The sequence below is a fragment of the Equus caballus genome, chromosome X (assembly GCF_041296265.1).
Source record: "Equus caballus isolate H_3958 breed thoroughbred chromosome X, TB-T2T, whole genome shotgun sequence".
Lineage (NCBI taxonomy): Eukaryota > Metazoa > Chordata > Mammalia > Perissodactyla > Equidae > Equus > Equus caballus.
In genome coordinates this window covers 37,916,212-37,929,372 of record NC_091715.1, presented here as the reverse complement: position 1 = coordinate 37,929,372, position 13,161 = coordinate 37,916,212, and the positions used below count along the sequence as shown (strand labels likewise).

General features: G+C 37.8%; 1 protein-coding gene across 1 annotated transcript in view; it reads left to right on the top strand.

The window, feature by feature from the left end:
* The window catches only part of LOC138921979 (uncharacterized), a 155,622-nt gene that overhangs the window by 97,748 nt on the left and 44,713 nt on the right, over positions 1 to 13,161 (top strand). The window contains exon 5 of the mRNA XM_070258364.1: positions 6,938 to 7,074. The gene's annotated coding sequence lies outside the window, so the exon portion shown is untranslated. The remainder of the gene's footprint in view (positions 1 to 6,937; positions 7,075 to 13,161) is intronic.

The window sequence follows — 13,161 nt, the reverse complement described above, 5'->3', positions numbered from 1 at the left end:
CCCATAAAGTCCAGATAGACAATTTCATGGCAGCTCATGATGGTTGTGTGTCCATGTGGAGTTAAAGGTCCCTATGAAGTGGTAGATTACTTTAGTATTATGAAGGGCACATTTGGCATGCTCATTATGAAAATGGGGAGACGCAGATGTTGATTTTTTTAATTATTGCTTCACTTGGGAATCCTTACTTGCATTATTTGTTTCAGTTGTCTGTACACCACTGCTCTGCCAAGCTGCTTGAATGATGGAAAAGAAACCTCAAACTTGGGTAGAACAAGAATTTGCTCTGGGTCTGTGTGATGTCCTGTCTTTTAAAGGGGAGAAATGGAAGAGATTTGGTTTTGCAAATATTTAGTGTGTGCATCCAAATGCCGGGTGGTGTAGGTAAAACAGAGAGCCTTAAGGATAGACTCTCTAGGAGTGTACTGTTTACTTGGGAGAAGAAGATGTAAGTATGTGATAAGTCAAGAAGGGTTAGGATGGTAAGTGTAGTCGAGTTCAGAGAGCAGGCAGTGGCTGGCAGCTGCAGTGGTTAGAGAAGGAGCGTCTGCTTTGAGGTGGTTGGGTGTAGAGGGAGAGAGGAAGGGGAGAGGTCTTTGAAGGTCCCTGTGGATTGCTCACAGCAGAGATGCTTTTTCCTTCAATCCAGCAAGAATTGATGGCAGATTTGGGGAAGTCTTGGAGGATAAGGTTGAAAAGATAAGTTGGGGCAGTTATGTCGGGGCTTAATTGACAGAAAATTTTCAAAGACCAGCACAGTTCATAGTTTCCTGGATTGTTTTCCATTCCTCACCTGTGATTATCAGAAATCATACTAGACTAGGGCCTTTTTGTCAAAAGAATAGTATCCATTTACCAATTTATTGTTTGAATAAAGAATTTGTGTGAGCTATTTCTAAATAAGTTTATGAGGAATGATGGTCAAACAACATATGTGGAATAAATTTTTAATCCAAAGGTTTAAACACAGATGCTGTCACCTTTTCATGAGAAGACTGTGGCCATGAAGAGTTGTACTCCTTTTATTAATGGGATATGGTCACTGTTTAAATCACAAACAAGAAAGGTCCAGCAGCATTTCTTGTGTATGTTACTCATCTTAAATGTTGCAAAATACCAAAGGGAAAGGAAAACCAGAAAATCGGGGGGAGTTGGTGGTTTAAAAAATATAGTGACTAACGGACTTGTGCTGACTAATACCAGTGAACTCATAATGAGTAACAATAGTGAATTTAGAAGGCATATAAGTAGAAGGAGAGCTATTTAAAGGTTGCTATAATACAAAAGGCAGCTGAATTGGTCACAAGTAAGGATTCCCTCTGGGAAATTTGGAAGTAGTTCAGTTAACCCCTACAAACTTCTGTTTCTCCTTTATCTAAAGGATTCATCTTGGGGAAGTTAGATCGAGTTCTTTCAAGTATGGCTTCCTTTCCACTTGCTTCCTGGGGGGAATTCTTGGCAGATGAGCTTGCTTGTGGTTTTGCGTTGAAGAAATGCCAATAGGTGTCCAGTGGTAAGCGAGAACAATCAATTGAGTAAAGAAGGGTTGGTGGTGATGTCTGTGAACTGGAAACACAAAAGGTTTATTTGAATTTATTTTCTTAGTTTTTGTTTCTGATCATGGCATAAAAATATAAAAACTGACCAGCCATTCTTTTCATAAACATAGATGCTATCTTTTTAAAAATGAAAGATTATAGCATGTCTTTCTTCCGTAGAATCACTGTTTCCAGTTCATTCTGAAATACTGTAAGTGCTTATTCTCTAAAATTCAGAGACCGAATGTTTTCCAATCTTATCTATGTTTAGAACTTTGGAAATAAGTTAGCATGGCTCTGTTTTCATTTTGACCTATAAGTACCCCCAAACAAGTTTAATCTTTCTTTTTTTAAAAAAATTCACATTAGTGATATTTTAAATATCTTTCCTAAAGTGAAACTTCAGAATGCAATGAAACTCAGTGTCTTGGGTTAATTAGAGCTTCTCAGCAGAGAGCAGTGGCCAGCCAAGGAGCATGGATGACAGGAATGTTTCACAAGGAAGTTATTGAATGGACCAGGAAATGCTGCAGATAAATAAGATTGGAGTGCAGAAGCCAAACCATATTGGAACTGGTAGCCTCTTAGCTATTTGGTTTTAACTTAAAAAAGAACCTAGGTTTTTAACTTTGACATAAAAAAGGAATGTAGAAGTTATTGAATAGCTAACCCTTCATTTGAACAGTAAATATCAATAGGGTGTTGAGCATCATCAGAGTCATGAAAACACAGTGGAAAGCGTTTGTTCACTCCTTGCTGAAAGTTGCTGTCCGGGTCTTATGTAGTTTTCTAGTGTTCAGGAGGATGGGAAGTTTTTAATGTTGGTCCCCTCTAAAGAACATGGGTTGCCTCAGACTGTGAGATGCTGTGACACAAAGTAAGGGTTCGATTAATATGTTGAATGACTGAATTCATAAACCTTACTTAAAATTCTGGAATGATAATGAAGCTTGTCTCCTAAAAGGAGGCATTTCCAGAAAAGAAAGCAAACATTGTTTTATGCCATGAGAGTCACATCATAGAATCTGTTATACAAAGAGATGGTGCCTGTTGGAGCTATAAAATAGGCTCAAGAAAAATTTGTATCAGGTGATGGATGATAGATATATGAAAAGAGGTGTCTCTGGTCTGTGAAGAAAATAGGGTGCCATCTAGTGGAATCATTTCACTAGTAGAATCAAATCATACATATTACATTAAACACTATTTTAGAAGATTTCAGTTTTTAATAAAACATACCAATTGATTTTCTTTCTCAAGGATTTTAACTTTTTATTTTGAACGAATTTTACATTTGCGGAAGAGTTGCAAAAATAATATGAGAGAGTTCTTATATACCCATCACCCGGCTTCCTCAATCTTGTATTAACCGTGGTACACCTATCAAGATCAGGAAATTAACATTGGTACAAAAGTACTAACTAAACTCCAGACTTTATTCGGATTTCACCAGTTTTTCCACTTATGTCCTTTTCCTGTTCCAGGATCTCATCCAGGATCCCACAGCGCTTTTAGTCATCATGTCTCCTTTGGTCTCCAATCTGAGACAGTTCCTCAGTTCGAACAGTGTTTATTAAAAATATTTCTCTAGGGATTGTGGTGGTCGTAAAATACATTTGATACTATAGGAGACTTGAAACGTTAAAAGGTAGTTATAAGAATTTTGATCTGGAAATATTTATTCTGCTTGTACATTTCATTTCCCCCTCAAACTTTTTCAAATAGTTTTTTATATTTGCAAAGTTCTTTATAAGTTTTACTTGTTTTGAAAAGTAGTGAGAGACAGGAACTAATCTTTGACAATTTTCTCATTTTACTTAAAAGGAAATTGAGCCATAGGAGAGTTTCATATTTTGCCTTAGCTTGAACAGCAGTCTCAGCACACTGGCAGGTAGAAAAAAGGACGAGAAATGACACAGCAATTGAAAAGTAAATGTCATTTGCCAACATTTTTTATTATGACAGTAACTTAAATTTTAAAATGAAAGACAAATCTTCTAAAATTATACTAATAAATCAGATGTTTTATTCTTTAAAAATTGATGTCTTAAATGCTTTGAAATGCTCTCAAAATATTTGTCACTTTTAAACATCATATTTATCTCGTTTTTAAAAAAATTAAGTTTGAACTATCTATTCTAAGAGTTCTAAACTAACTTTTTGCTGCTTTGTATATAGAAACAAATACTTCTATTACAAGTTATTTTAAAAAATACAAATAACTTTGGTCCTTAAACAACATCAATTTTTGCCCCCAATTAATATAATGGTTTGAAGAATCATGATTACATTTAGAAGATACTGTATATGAAAGATGAGAATAACAAATTGGAGAGACACAGTCTGTGGCTTATTTTATTGGTTTATGGCTTCATTACCCAGAATATTACCTTTTGTACTGTGTGAGTATCCCCTGACTCTGATGACCACAGTGAACTCTGCTATACCTGAAAGCAGTGGAAAGGCCTGGAATTTCCACAGAGGATATAACATTTTCTTTTAGTGTTGCTCCACACCCACCTTTCCCAAATCAACTCCAATGTGGTGATACTACATGAAATGAAACTGCCTTCCCAACAAAGAGGAACGATGCAGTGAGGGTCTCCCTTGGCCAACAGAGACCCCCTATTCGGAAAACTCATCATCAGGTTGATGTTGGCGTGAGGGAAGGGCGGATATGCTCTTTCCAAGATGCCAGCAGGCTTTTGCGCTGTGGTCCACCCATAAAGAGCCCAAGTTGCAGAGGCTGTGGGCCTTTGGAATGTCAGCCTGTCTCCTTTCCCAGAATGCTTCTCTTGACTGAGAGATACACGTGTTACTTTTTCATGAATTGTGTAATTGGGCCTTCTACATTTTTTTCTCAGTACATTTTAATTTCTGTCTTTACCTAGGTGCATAGGTAAAATTATTTGAGAGTTGAAACAAACAGAATAGAATTACTTGCCTTTAAGGCAACCTAAAGAAGTAGAGAAATCAGTCTTTCAGGTTTCTCACCTACTATTAGGAGCCCTTCTCCTCTCTTTCCTTTCATCCTTTCGTTTCCTGGACCCCAGGCAACCCACTGGGCCACTAGGGGGGAGAGAGGAGGAGATACTTTAAGTTTTCTCTCAACTGGTGCCCTCTTTGCTGACAGAAATAAATTAGTGTGTAATATTTATTCGTATATTTGTGGCTGCTAGCTATTAGTCCTTTCAGGTATAATGCATGAAACTTAACCAAAGCCTTGGAAACGTAATAACTGGAGGCCAAGGACTTATCATTTTAGGCTTGTGAGCATTCGAGCAAGTGAGCATTTTGCTGCTGTTCAGTTGCTACCCACACTGGAGGTGGCCCTGCCAGTGTCTAATCACATGAGAAACACACAAAGTAAATCTCATGAAAACTGCTCATTATAAATATGGTCTCCTCTGGAACACAGGAAGCAAGCATTTTTCAGCCCTGTGAATGAAAGGAGGCTTTTAAAATGAATCCATTTATACAATATACTAGATCATATTATATCTTGTGAATTGAACTTCTTTAGAGCTATGTGAACACATTCTGAAGGAAATGGGAGAAATAAAGAATTTGCCTATTCAGCTGTATACTTCTAGAAATTTTTATATCTATATGTTCATTTGAGACTGGACCCTTAAGAAATAATTTTTACATTAAAAGATAATTTATACAGTATTGTTTAGCAGGATTGTGATTGTTTTTCATAAACCTCTGTATTTTTTTTTTGACAACTTGAGTTTGTCATTAAGCATTTTTTTTTTTTTTTTGAGGAACATTAGCCCTGAGCTAACATATGCCACCAATCCTCCTCTTTTTTTTGCTGAGGAAGACTGGCCTTGAGCTAACATCCATGCCCATCTTCCTCTGCTTTTATATGTGGGACGCCTGCCACAGTGTGGCTTGACAAGCACTACTTAGGTCTGCACCCAGGATCCAAACCGATGAACTCTGGGTCTCCAAAGCGGAATGTGCGAACTTAATTGCTGCACCACTGAGTCAGCCCTATCATGAAGCATTTTTAATAACATTTTGGCTCCTTTTGCATATTTCTTCTTTTATAGTAAGTGCAAAAAGTTTTATTGGTTCTTTTTCTTGCAGTTGTTTATAATTAAAATTTTCTTTGTCCTTTTTAGGAGAACCCCTTCAAAATGGTAGAAGTTGGACATTTTGTGCATAGTATTATGGTGCAAAGAAATGAGTTGGAGTGAGAAAGGAGGGTTCATGCTCCCCTTAGAAATACTGAGAGATGAAGTTTCACTTTGTAGACGCTTTATACAAACCCACTTATTCCTAATTAATTTTCTTTTATTGGCTCTCAACATTGGTACTTTGTTAACCTTTGGCTACAGTGATAGTTCTCCAGTTTTTAAAAATGGACTTTGATCGTTGCAAACCAAGGACCTTCAGGTAGTTATGGAACCAGGCTGTTGTAATGAATGGAACTGTTAAACTGTTCCCTAGGTTGGTCATTGTTATGTGCTTTTGAATCCTTGTGTTCTGCGAGCGAGTGGTCTCTTTGTTTGTGTACTCTGTACAGTTCTTAGTGCTTAATAAATGTTGAATATTCTATAGCTACGTTGGGTTCCCAGAGCATGTACTATTGTCAGATTTAAGGCCTATGAAAGAGTCTGTGCAGTGTTTAATGAATCCTAAGGTTTTCTCTGTATTGGAATTTATGAAAAATTTATTTTTCTCCATGTACTCTAAATATCTCATGCTTTTAAAATAGACTAGTCTTGGCCACACTTTGTTTTCCTGACTTCCCCTCCATTATTATTTGAGAAGGTTACAAAACGAGGCCTTTGCTGGTATGTTAACTTGATTATAATTTTATGTATCACAGAGATATGTGTGCTGCTTCTATCATCAATACTAAATCAGAGCACTCTTTTAAGCTTTGAATTTTCTTTATCTACATCTTGCATTCCTAGCTATGGGCTAAGCCAGGGTGTTGAGATTAACATGCAGCACTGGGTCCCAGGTAAGCTATTGATTCAGTACTGTGCTCATCTTAAGTGATTATAACAACCACATACTTAGCAAGAGAGTTCCCAGCCTATAAATAGATTTATTCTATCTTAAATGAGACTTGGCTAATATGAGCGGTGTGTGGCATCTGGGAGATGGAGTTATGGAAATTTAATTAAAAGAAAAGGGGGAATATGGTTTGCCCTGTTGTGGGGTGAACAACATGTCTAGGAAATTTTCCTTTAAGCCTGCATTAACGCGTTTTAAACCCTGGTCCCTCTTACTCGTCTCAGGAACCACGTGTTAAAAGATATGCATATTTGGTAATAAAATACCTGGCCTAGAAGGAAGTAAACAATGATTGCTGTTTTCAGAAGAGAAGCATAGTGTTTTAGAGTTAGCTAGATCCATTCCTTCCTGCTTTTTTTAAACAGATGGAGAAACTGAGTCCCCAAAGTGTTTCAGCATCCTTGAAGTTATACAGAGAACTAAAGTAGCATATGGCTTATCTAGGAGGTAAAGATAAGAACAGCTTCTGCTTGATTGGTGCCCTCTTGAAGAGAAATACTTGGTGAGTATTGACCTTCTGATTACATCACTTATGATTTTTTAAAAAATGTTAAACTTGCATTGAAAAAATACATATGTTGCTTTTAAAATGGAAGCTTTCAGCAGCATTTAGATCTATCCATATGTTATGGTTTAGGCCAAATTAAGCAGCCAATTTCAGATCTGCTTTTTGGAAAGCTTCAGTATAAATTCACTCAAAGTTTCTGTCAAATCACAGCTTGTAGAAGCCATTTCCAAATGGCCTGTTATTTGCTGGTTAAATTAAGGATGCTTCTCTGAGGAAGAGGTCACGTGCTCCTAATTCGGGCCCACCATCCTTCCCTGGTACTCTCTGTGCTGTGCCTGCCTTTAACCCACCTCTGAAGCATCATGCTTCCTGGGTCGGGACTGCTTCCTTTTTGGTGCCCCTCTGTTCCCATGTACCTGGGCTCCTGGAGGGCACAGGACCTAGGGTCTCAGGGCCAAATGGAGGACCCCACCAGGCAGGTCTGTCCTCCCACTCACCACTGGAGAGTCAGAGTGAGTAGGTCACCTGGCTAGAAAGCTCCCCTGGGTTTCCGATCTGCAGCCAGGGTAGAGGATTCTTGTTGTAATGAGTGAAGGACTTGTTTCTTTGGAAAGAAACTCAGAAAGTGACATGGATGATACCAACCTCTACACAAGATCCATGTTTGAGGTCAAAGGAGAATATGGGAGATTTTCTCATACTCTCTCATGGGTCTTCATTTGATGAACACCTGTTGTGTGCCAGGCTCTGAAACAGTATGGCCACATTTAATCCTTACTGTGATACTGTGAGGAAGAGATTATTAGCCTTATTTTAGATATGCGGCCAGAAGATACTTGAGAGGCTTTCAAGTCATTTGTCCAAGATCACAGAACTAGTAAACAATAAAGGATATGCATTATCCTCACTTTTCTGACTTCACCATACCATATCAAGAAAAAAATAACGAAATGGATGGCTGGTTTGATATTTCCTTTCTTACTTGTCTATCAGTATGAATAAGAAAACAGCGATTTTTCAAGGCATATATTTTTAGTTTTGCAGAATTTTTGTCTAATGACGTTGTATATTTATTCAAAAACATTTTTTGAGGTCCCACTATGTGCCAGATTCTGTACTAGGCGCTCTGCATACAGCAGTGAATGTATATAAAAATAAGTGTTATTTTTATCAAGTCCTAAGATAAAACTGGAAGCTTTTTCTGTACATATTTCATCTTGTCCTTTCTTAACTATCAAGGCATTGAAACATAGAGCCCAAGATTAATGGTTGTCATTTTTCCATTGATTCACAGAATTACTGAACTAACAGGGTACTTCTGAGGTTACTTAGCCAGCTCCTGAAGTCTGGGGGAGATGTGAACTAAACCATTCTATTATTAATAATTTTCAAGGAGAGAGATTCCATTAAGCCTTTGTGGTAGCTGCTGTTTTAGACTCTTACACCCTGTTGTAATGATGATAAATTATTTCTGCCCCCTAAGAGTTGGCTGGTATAAATGTGAGTTTTAAGTTAAATACATAAAGAACATTTTAAAAGTCTTGATTTCCATACCTTTAATCAAAATAAGCACCTTGAGAGGTTTTGAAATGACAAGCAGAGAGCCCATGCAGGTGGTCAGACACCTGTTTGATCCTAGTGTGGCCTGAACCCTACCCACTGTGGTGACAATCTCTGACAGGTACTCCTGTTTTTCTGTCCCAAACTATTTGTTCAGTTTACCCTACTTTTCAATGTGGTTTAGAAGCTTCTGGGAAAATCTCATTTAGTAGTTATCTCAGCCACCTGGTAGGTGACTTGACTTTATTTTTTCTTCTAGAAGGCTCTATGCTTCATATAGAACTGCATACCTATTTTTTGTTCTATTGATTGTTAGGGTTAAAAGAGCCTGACCTCTTATTAAATAATAGAGAATAATCAGTTCATGGACTACAGTTTTATTAAACCCTCCCATGTGGTAATTTGCCATCCACAAAGCTTAAATGATGGCCACTTTCACCTCAAGTCTCAGGTTCCATGATTGTGTTTATCCCTTGAAAGTGTAGGGGAAAATCAGAGACGCTTTAAATGCTTCCATCATGAGAGTGCCAGTTCGGGGGGGGGGAACAATTCCCAAAAGAATAACTTGTCAAACTTTCATAGAAGTTTCCCATTAAAAGTGGTATATTTATCAGATTGTGAGATAAAACTGTTAGCTTTGTCTGTGCATGTGTCGTCATGTCCTTTCTTCACTGTCAGGGTGCTGAAACATAGAATCCTAGCTTCATTCTCTGCTCTGCAGAACTACCTGGTTTACTCCTCAGAGAGCTCTTGCTCTCTGGAATATTTCGTGCTGTTGCTGGAGCCTGTTTCAGGGCCTGCATGGCTCCAGGGCTACCCCTCCTGCAGCATCTGGATCACGCTTGGCTTTAGTCACCTCACAGTGGCTCCTTCGTGCTGGTCCAACAAAGCGTCCATGGCTAGAATCATGACGTCTTTCAATGTCCACTCTTTTGTCTAGCTCCTTAGTATACTAATATGACATTCTCCTCCATGTACCCATATGACATGGTACTGCAGATGTAGGACAAAAGCACTCTCTGTGTTGCAGACTTAAGATGAAATTTCACTTAATCACCGAAAGATCACATGATAATTCCCCAATTTTCCAAGGTGAAACTTTTCCATAGGGACCACTATGACTGTGGTGCTGGTGGTGGTTGGTTGTGTCTTGGGAAGAGTTTTTAAGGCAACATATTTATACTCCTTGCATTTCTCCTTAATAACTTGACACTCATTTCCATTATAGTTCTCTCTGTAATTGTTTAATGTCTATATTCCCCAGTGGAGTTTGAATTCCACGATGACAGGAACTGTTGTCACGTTGCCTCACATATGTAGTAGCTGTCCAATCAATACTTGTTTTTTTGTGTAGTGTAAAGAGCATTGTGCTGGGACCCTGGAACTTGGGCTCCAGTCCCATTCTTGCCTCAAGAAGGTATGCTACCACAGTCTCCTCATCTGTGAAGTAAAGGCACGGGCAGGGAGAGTCATGAGGTTGCTTTCAGCTTTAGGAGTCTCAGTTTGTGTCTGACTAAATGGAGGAAGAATTGCAGCCAGTCAGTTGGAAGCCACGACTTTGTTTCCAAACCCAGGCTGACTCCAACGAAGTGCCCTGCCTTGCTGGGGATGACTGGCCCATTGCCTTCCCAAGGAGCCCATGCCAGAATCCGAGTCACCTCCTTTGGGACATCTGAGGGCAATGTTTTGCAAAATTTTTTCTCTAGCAGCTGAATTCTCTTCAAAATAAGAAAAGAATTAAAAAGACTGCCCATTATGCATGGGCAGAAGCCATGTTGGCAGTTAACCTGTGTCTGGGTATTTGCTGCATGTGAGATGGAGGAATCTCCGAAGGTTGGTTCAGAGGGCAGTTGCTCTGGTGAGAGAGGGAGTGGGGACCCTGTGGTCTTCCCTGAACAGCTTTACTCTTACACCTGATGCCACCCCCATACCTACTTCCCACCCCTTAACCCCAACTCCAGCCTCACAATTCCCAGCTACTTCATAGAATAACATTTGAAATCCTCTGCCCTGCCCAGGTAATAGGGATTTGGGTGACTACAGTAACTACAGTGGTATCTGACAGGCCAATCTCAGAAGTGAGGAGCCTGAAATTTACCCTGACAGCACACTCCCCTGAGCCCCCTGTAAAATCCTCCTTCCCCCCTTCCCCTACCTCTGTCTGATTACAGCCAAGAAGAAACTGACACTCTGGAGGATCCTGGCTCAAACTGTCTCTTCTTTAATTGACGGGGAATCAAACTTGAGAATTCAACAAGAACTTCTTACACCAATTTTTGAAAAAAACTACAACCTACCAAAACTCACCTGAGATGAAATCCATAACCTGAATAGTCATATAATCATTAATAAAATTGGATGCATTGGTAAAAACCTTCTGAAAAAGAAATCTCCAGACCCAGACAGTTTGGCTGGTAAATTCTAATAAACATTTAAGGAAAAAGCAACACCAATTTAGACAATATTTTTCAGGAGAAGAGGGAAAACTTCCAACTTATTTTATGAGGCCAGCATTACTCTGATACCAAAGATGGTAAAAAAAAACACACACACACACACACACACACGGATCAATATCCCTCATGAACATAGATTTTAAAAATTCATCAAAAAATAGTAGCAATATTAGTTGTCAAATTTATGTATGTGGGATTGTTCATAATATTCCCTTATCATCCTTTTAATGTCAATGGGATCTGTAAGTGATACCGCTCTTTCACTCCTGGTATTAGTAGGTTGTATTTTCTTTCTCTTTCTCTTGTTTTCCCTTTGTCAGTCTTGCTAGAGGCTTAACAATTTTATTGATATTTTCAAAAAACTAGCTTTTGTTTTCGTGGATTTTTTTCTTTTTGCTTTCAATTTCATTTATTTCTGCTCTTATCTTTGTTATTTCCTTCCTTCTTGCTTTGGGTGTATTTTGTTCTTCATTTTCTAGTTTCTGCAGATAGAAGCTTAGATTATTGATTAAAGACCTTTCTTTTTTTCTAATATAAATATTTAACTTTACAAATTCCCCCTATAAGCACCATTTTAACTGCATCACACACATTTTGATATATTGTATTTTTATTTTGTTCAATTCAAAATTCTCTTTCACTTGAGACTTTCTCTTTGACCCATACGTAATTTAGAAGTATGTTCTATAATTTCCAAGTATTTGAAAATTTTCCTCTTCTCTCTTTATTGTTGATTTCTAGTTTAAACATTGTGATCATACTTTGTGTTATTTCAATTCTTCTAAATTTGTTAAAGTTTTATACTTCAGGGTATGGTCTATCTTGGTGAATGTTTTATATGTGCTTTAAAAGAATGCATATTCTGCTTTTCACTAGAATGTTTTGTAAATATGAGATTCACTTGCTTGGTGGTATTTTCTGTCTACCTTCTTTATGTTTTATTGAGAGAGAGATGTTGAAGCTTCCAACTTTTACTTTAGATTTACTTGTTTCTCCTTTGAGTTCTGGCAGTTTTTGTTGGATGTATTTTATGGTCTATTGTTGGGTACAAACACATTTAGGATTGTCATGTCTTCTTGGCAAATCGACCCTTTTGTCTTTTTGTAATGTCCTTCTTTGTCCCTGGCAATTGTCTTTGTTTTGAAGGCTGCTTTGTTTGGTATAAATATAGCCACTCCAGCTTTCTTCTGGACAGTGTTTACATGGTATACCTTTTTCCATCCTTTTACTTTTATCCTGTCTACTGATATTATGATATTTCAACTAAGTTTTTGTTAGCATATAGTTGATTAATATTTTTTAATTCATTCTCACAGTCTCGGTCTTTTAATTGTATGTTTAGACTATTTGAGTTTAATGTAATTATTGACAGACTTGAATTTATGCCTGTCATTTTATTATTGTTTTTGTTTATTCCCTGTATTGTTATTCGTGTTTCCCATATTCTGCCTTCTTTTGAGTTATTTGAATAATTGATTTCTTGTATATGTCTTTGTATCTTTTGTTTTTGTTTTGTTTTTCTAGAATCACGGGAAAGGAATATATTCTGGCAGTGCCTGCTCTAGGGGCTACAGCATACATACTTTACAGTCAATTTAGAATCAACATTTTACCATTTTAAGTGGACTGTAGAAATCTTGCCACCGTGTAGGTCCCTTTGTCTTCCCTTCTTTTGTTATGTTTGTCTTACATGTTGCATTAGTATACATTGAAAACCCCATAGACAATGTTATAATTTTTGCTTTCAACAAAGAACTCTAGAGCACTATAGTGTTTTATGTTTACCCGGATGCTTACCATTCTGTTGCCTTCTTCATTCCTGATGTTCCTAGTTTAATTGTAGTATCATTTCCCTCTTGTCTAAAGAGGTTTCTTTGGCTGTTATCTTAGAGGAAGTCAGCTGCCAATGGATGATCTTAGTTTTCCTTCATCTGAGGATATCTGTGTTTCACCTTCACTCCTGATGGATATATTCACTGGATATGGAATTCTGTGTTGACAGTTCTTTTCCTTAAGTGCTTTAAAAATGTTGTGCCACTTTTTTCTCTCCTCCATGGTATCTAAT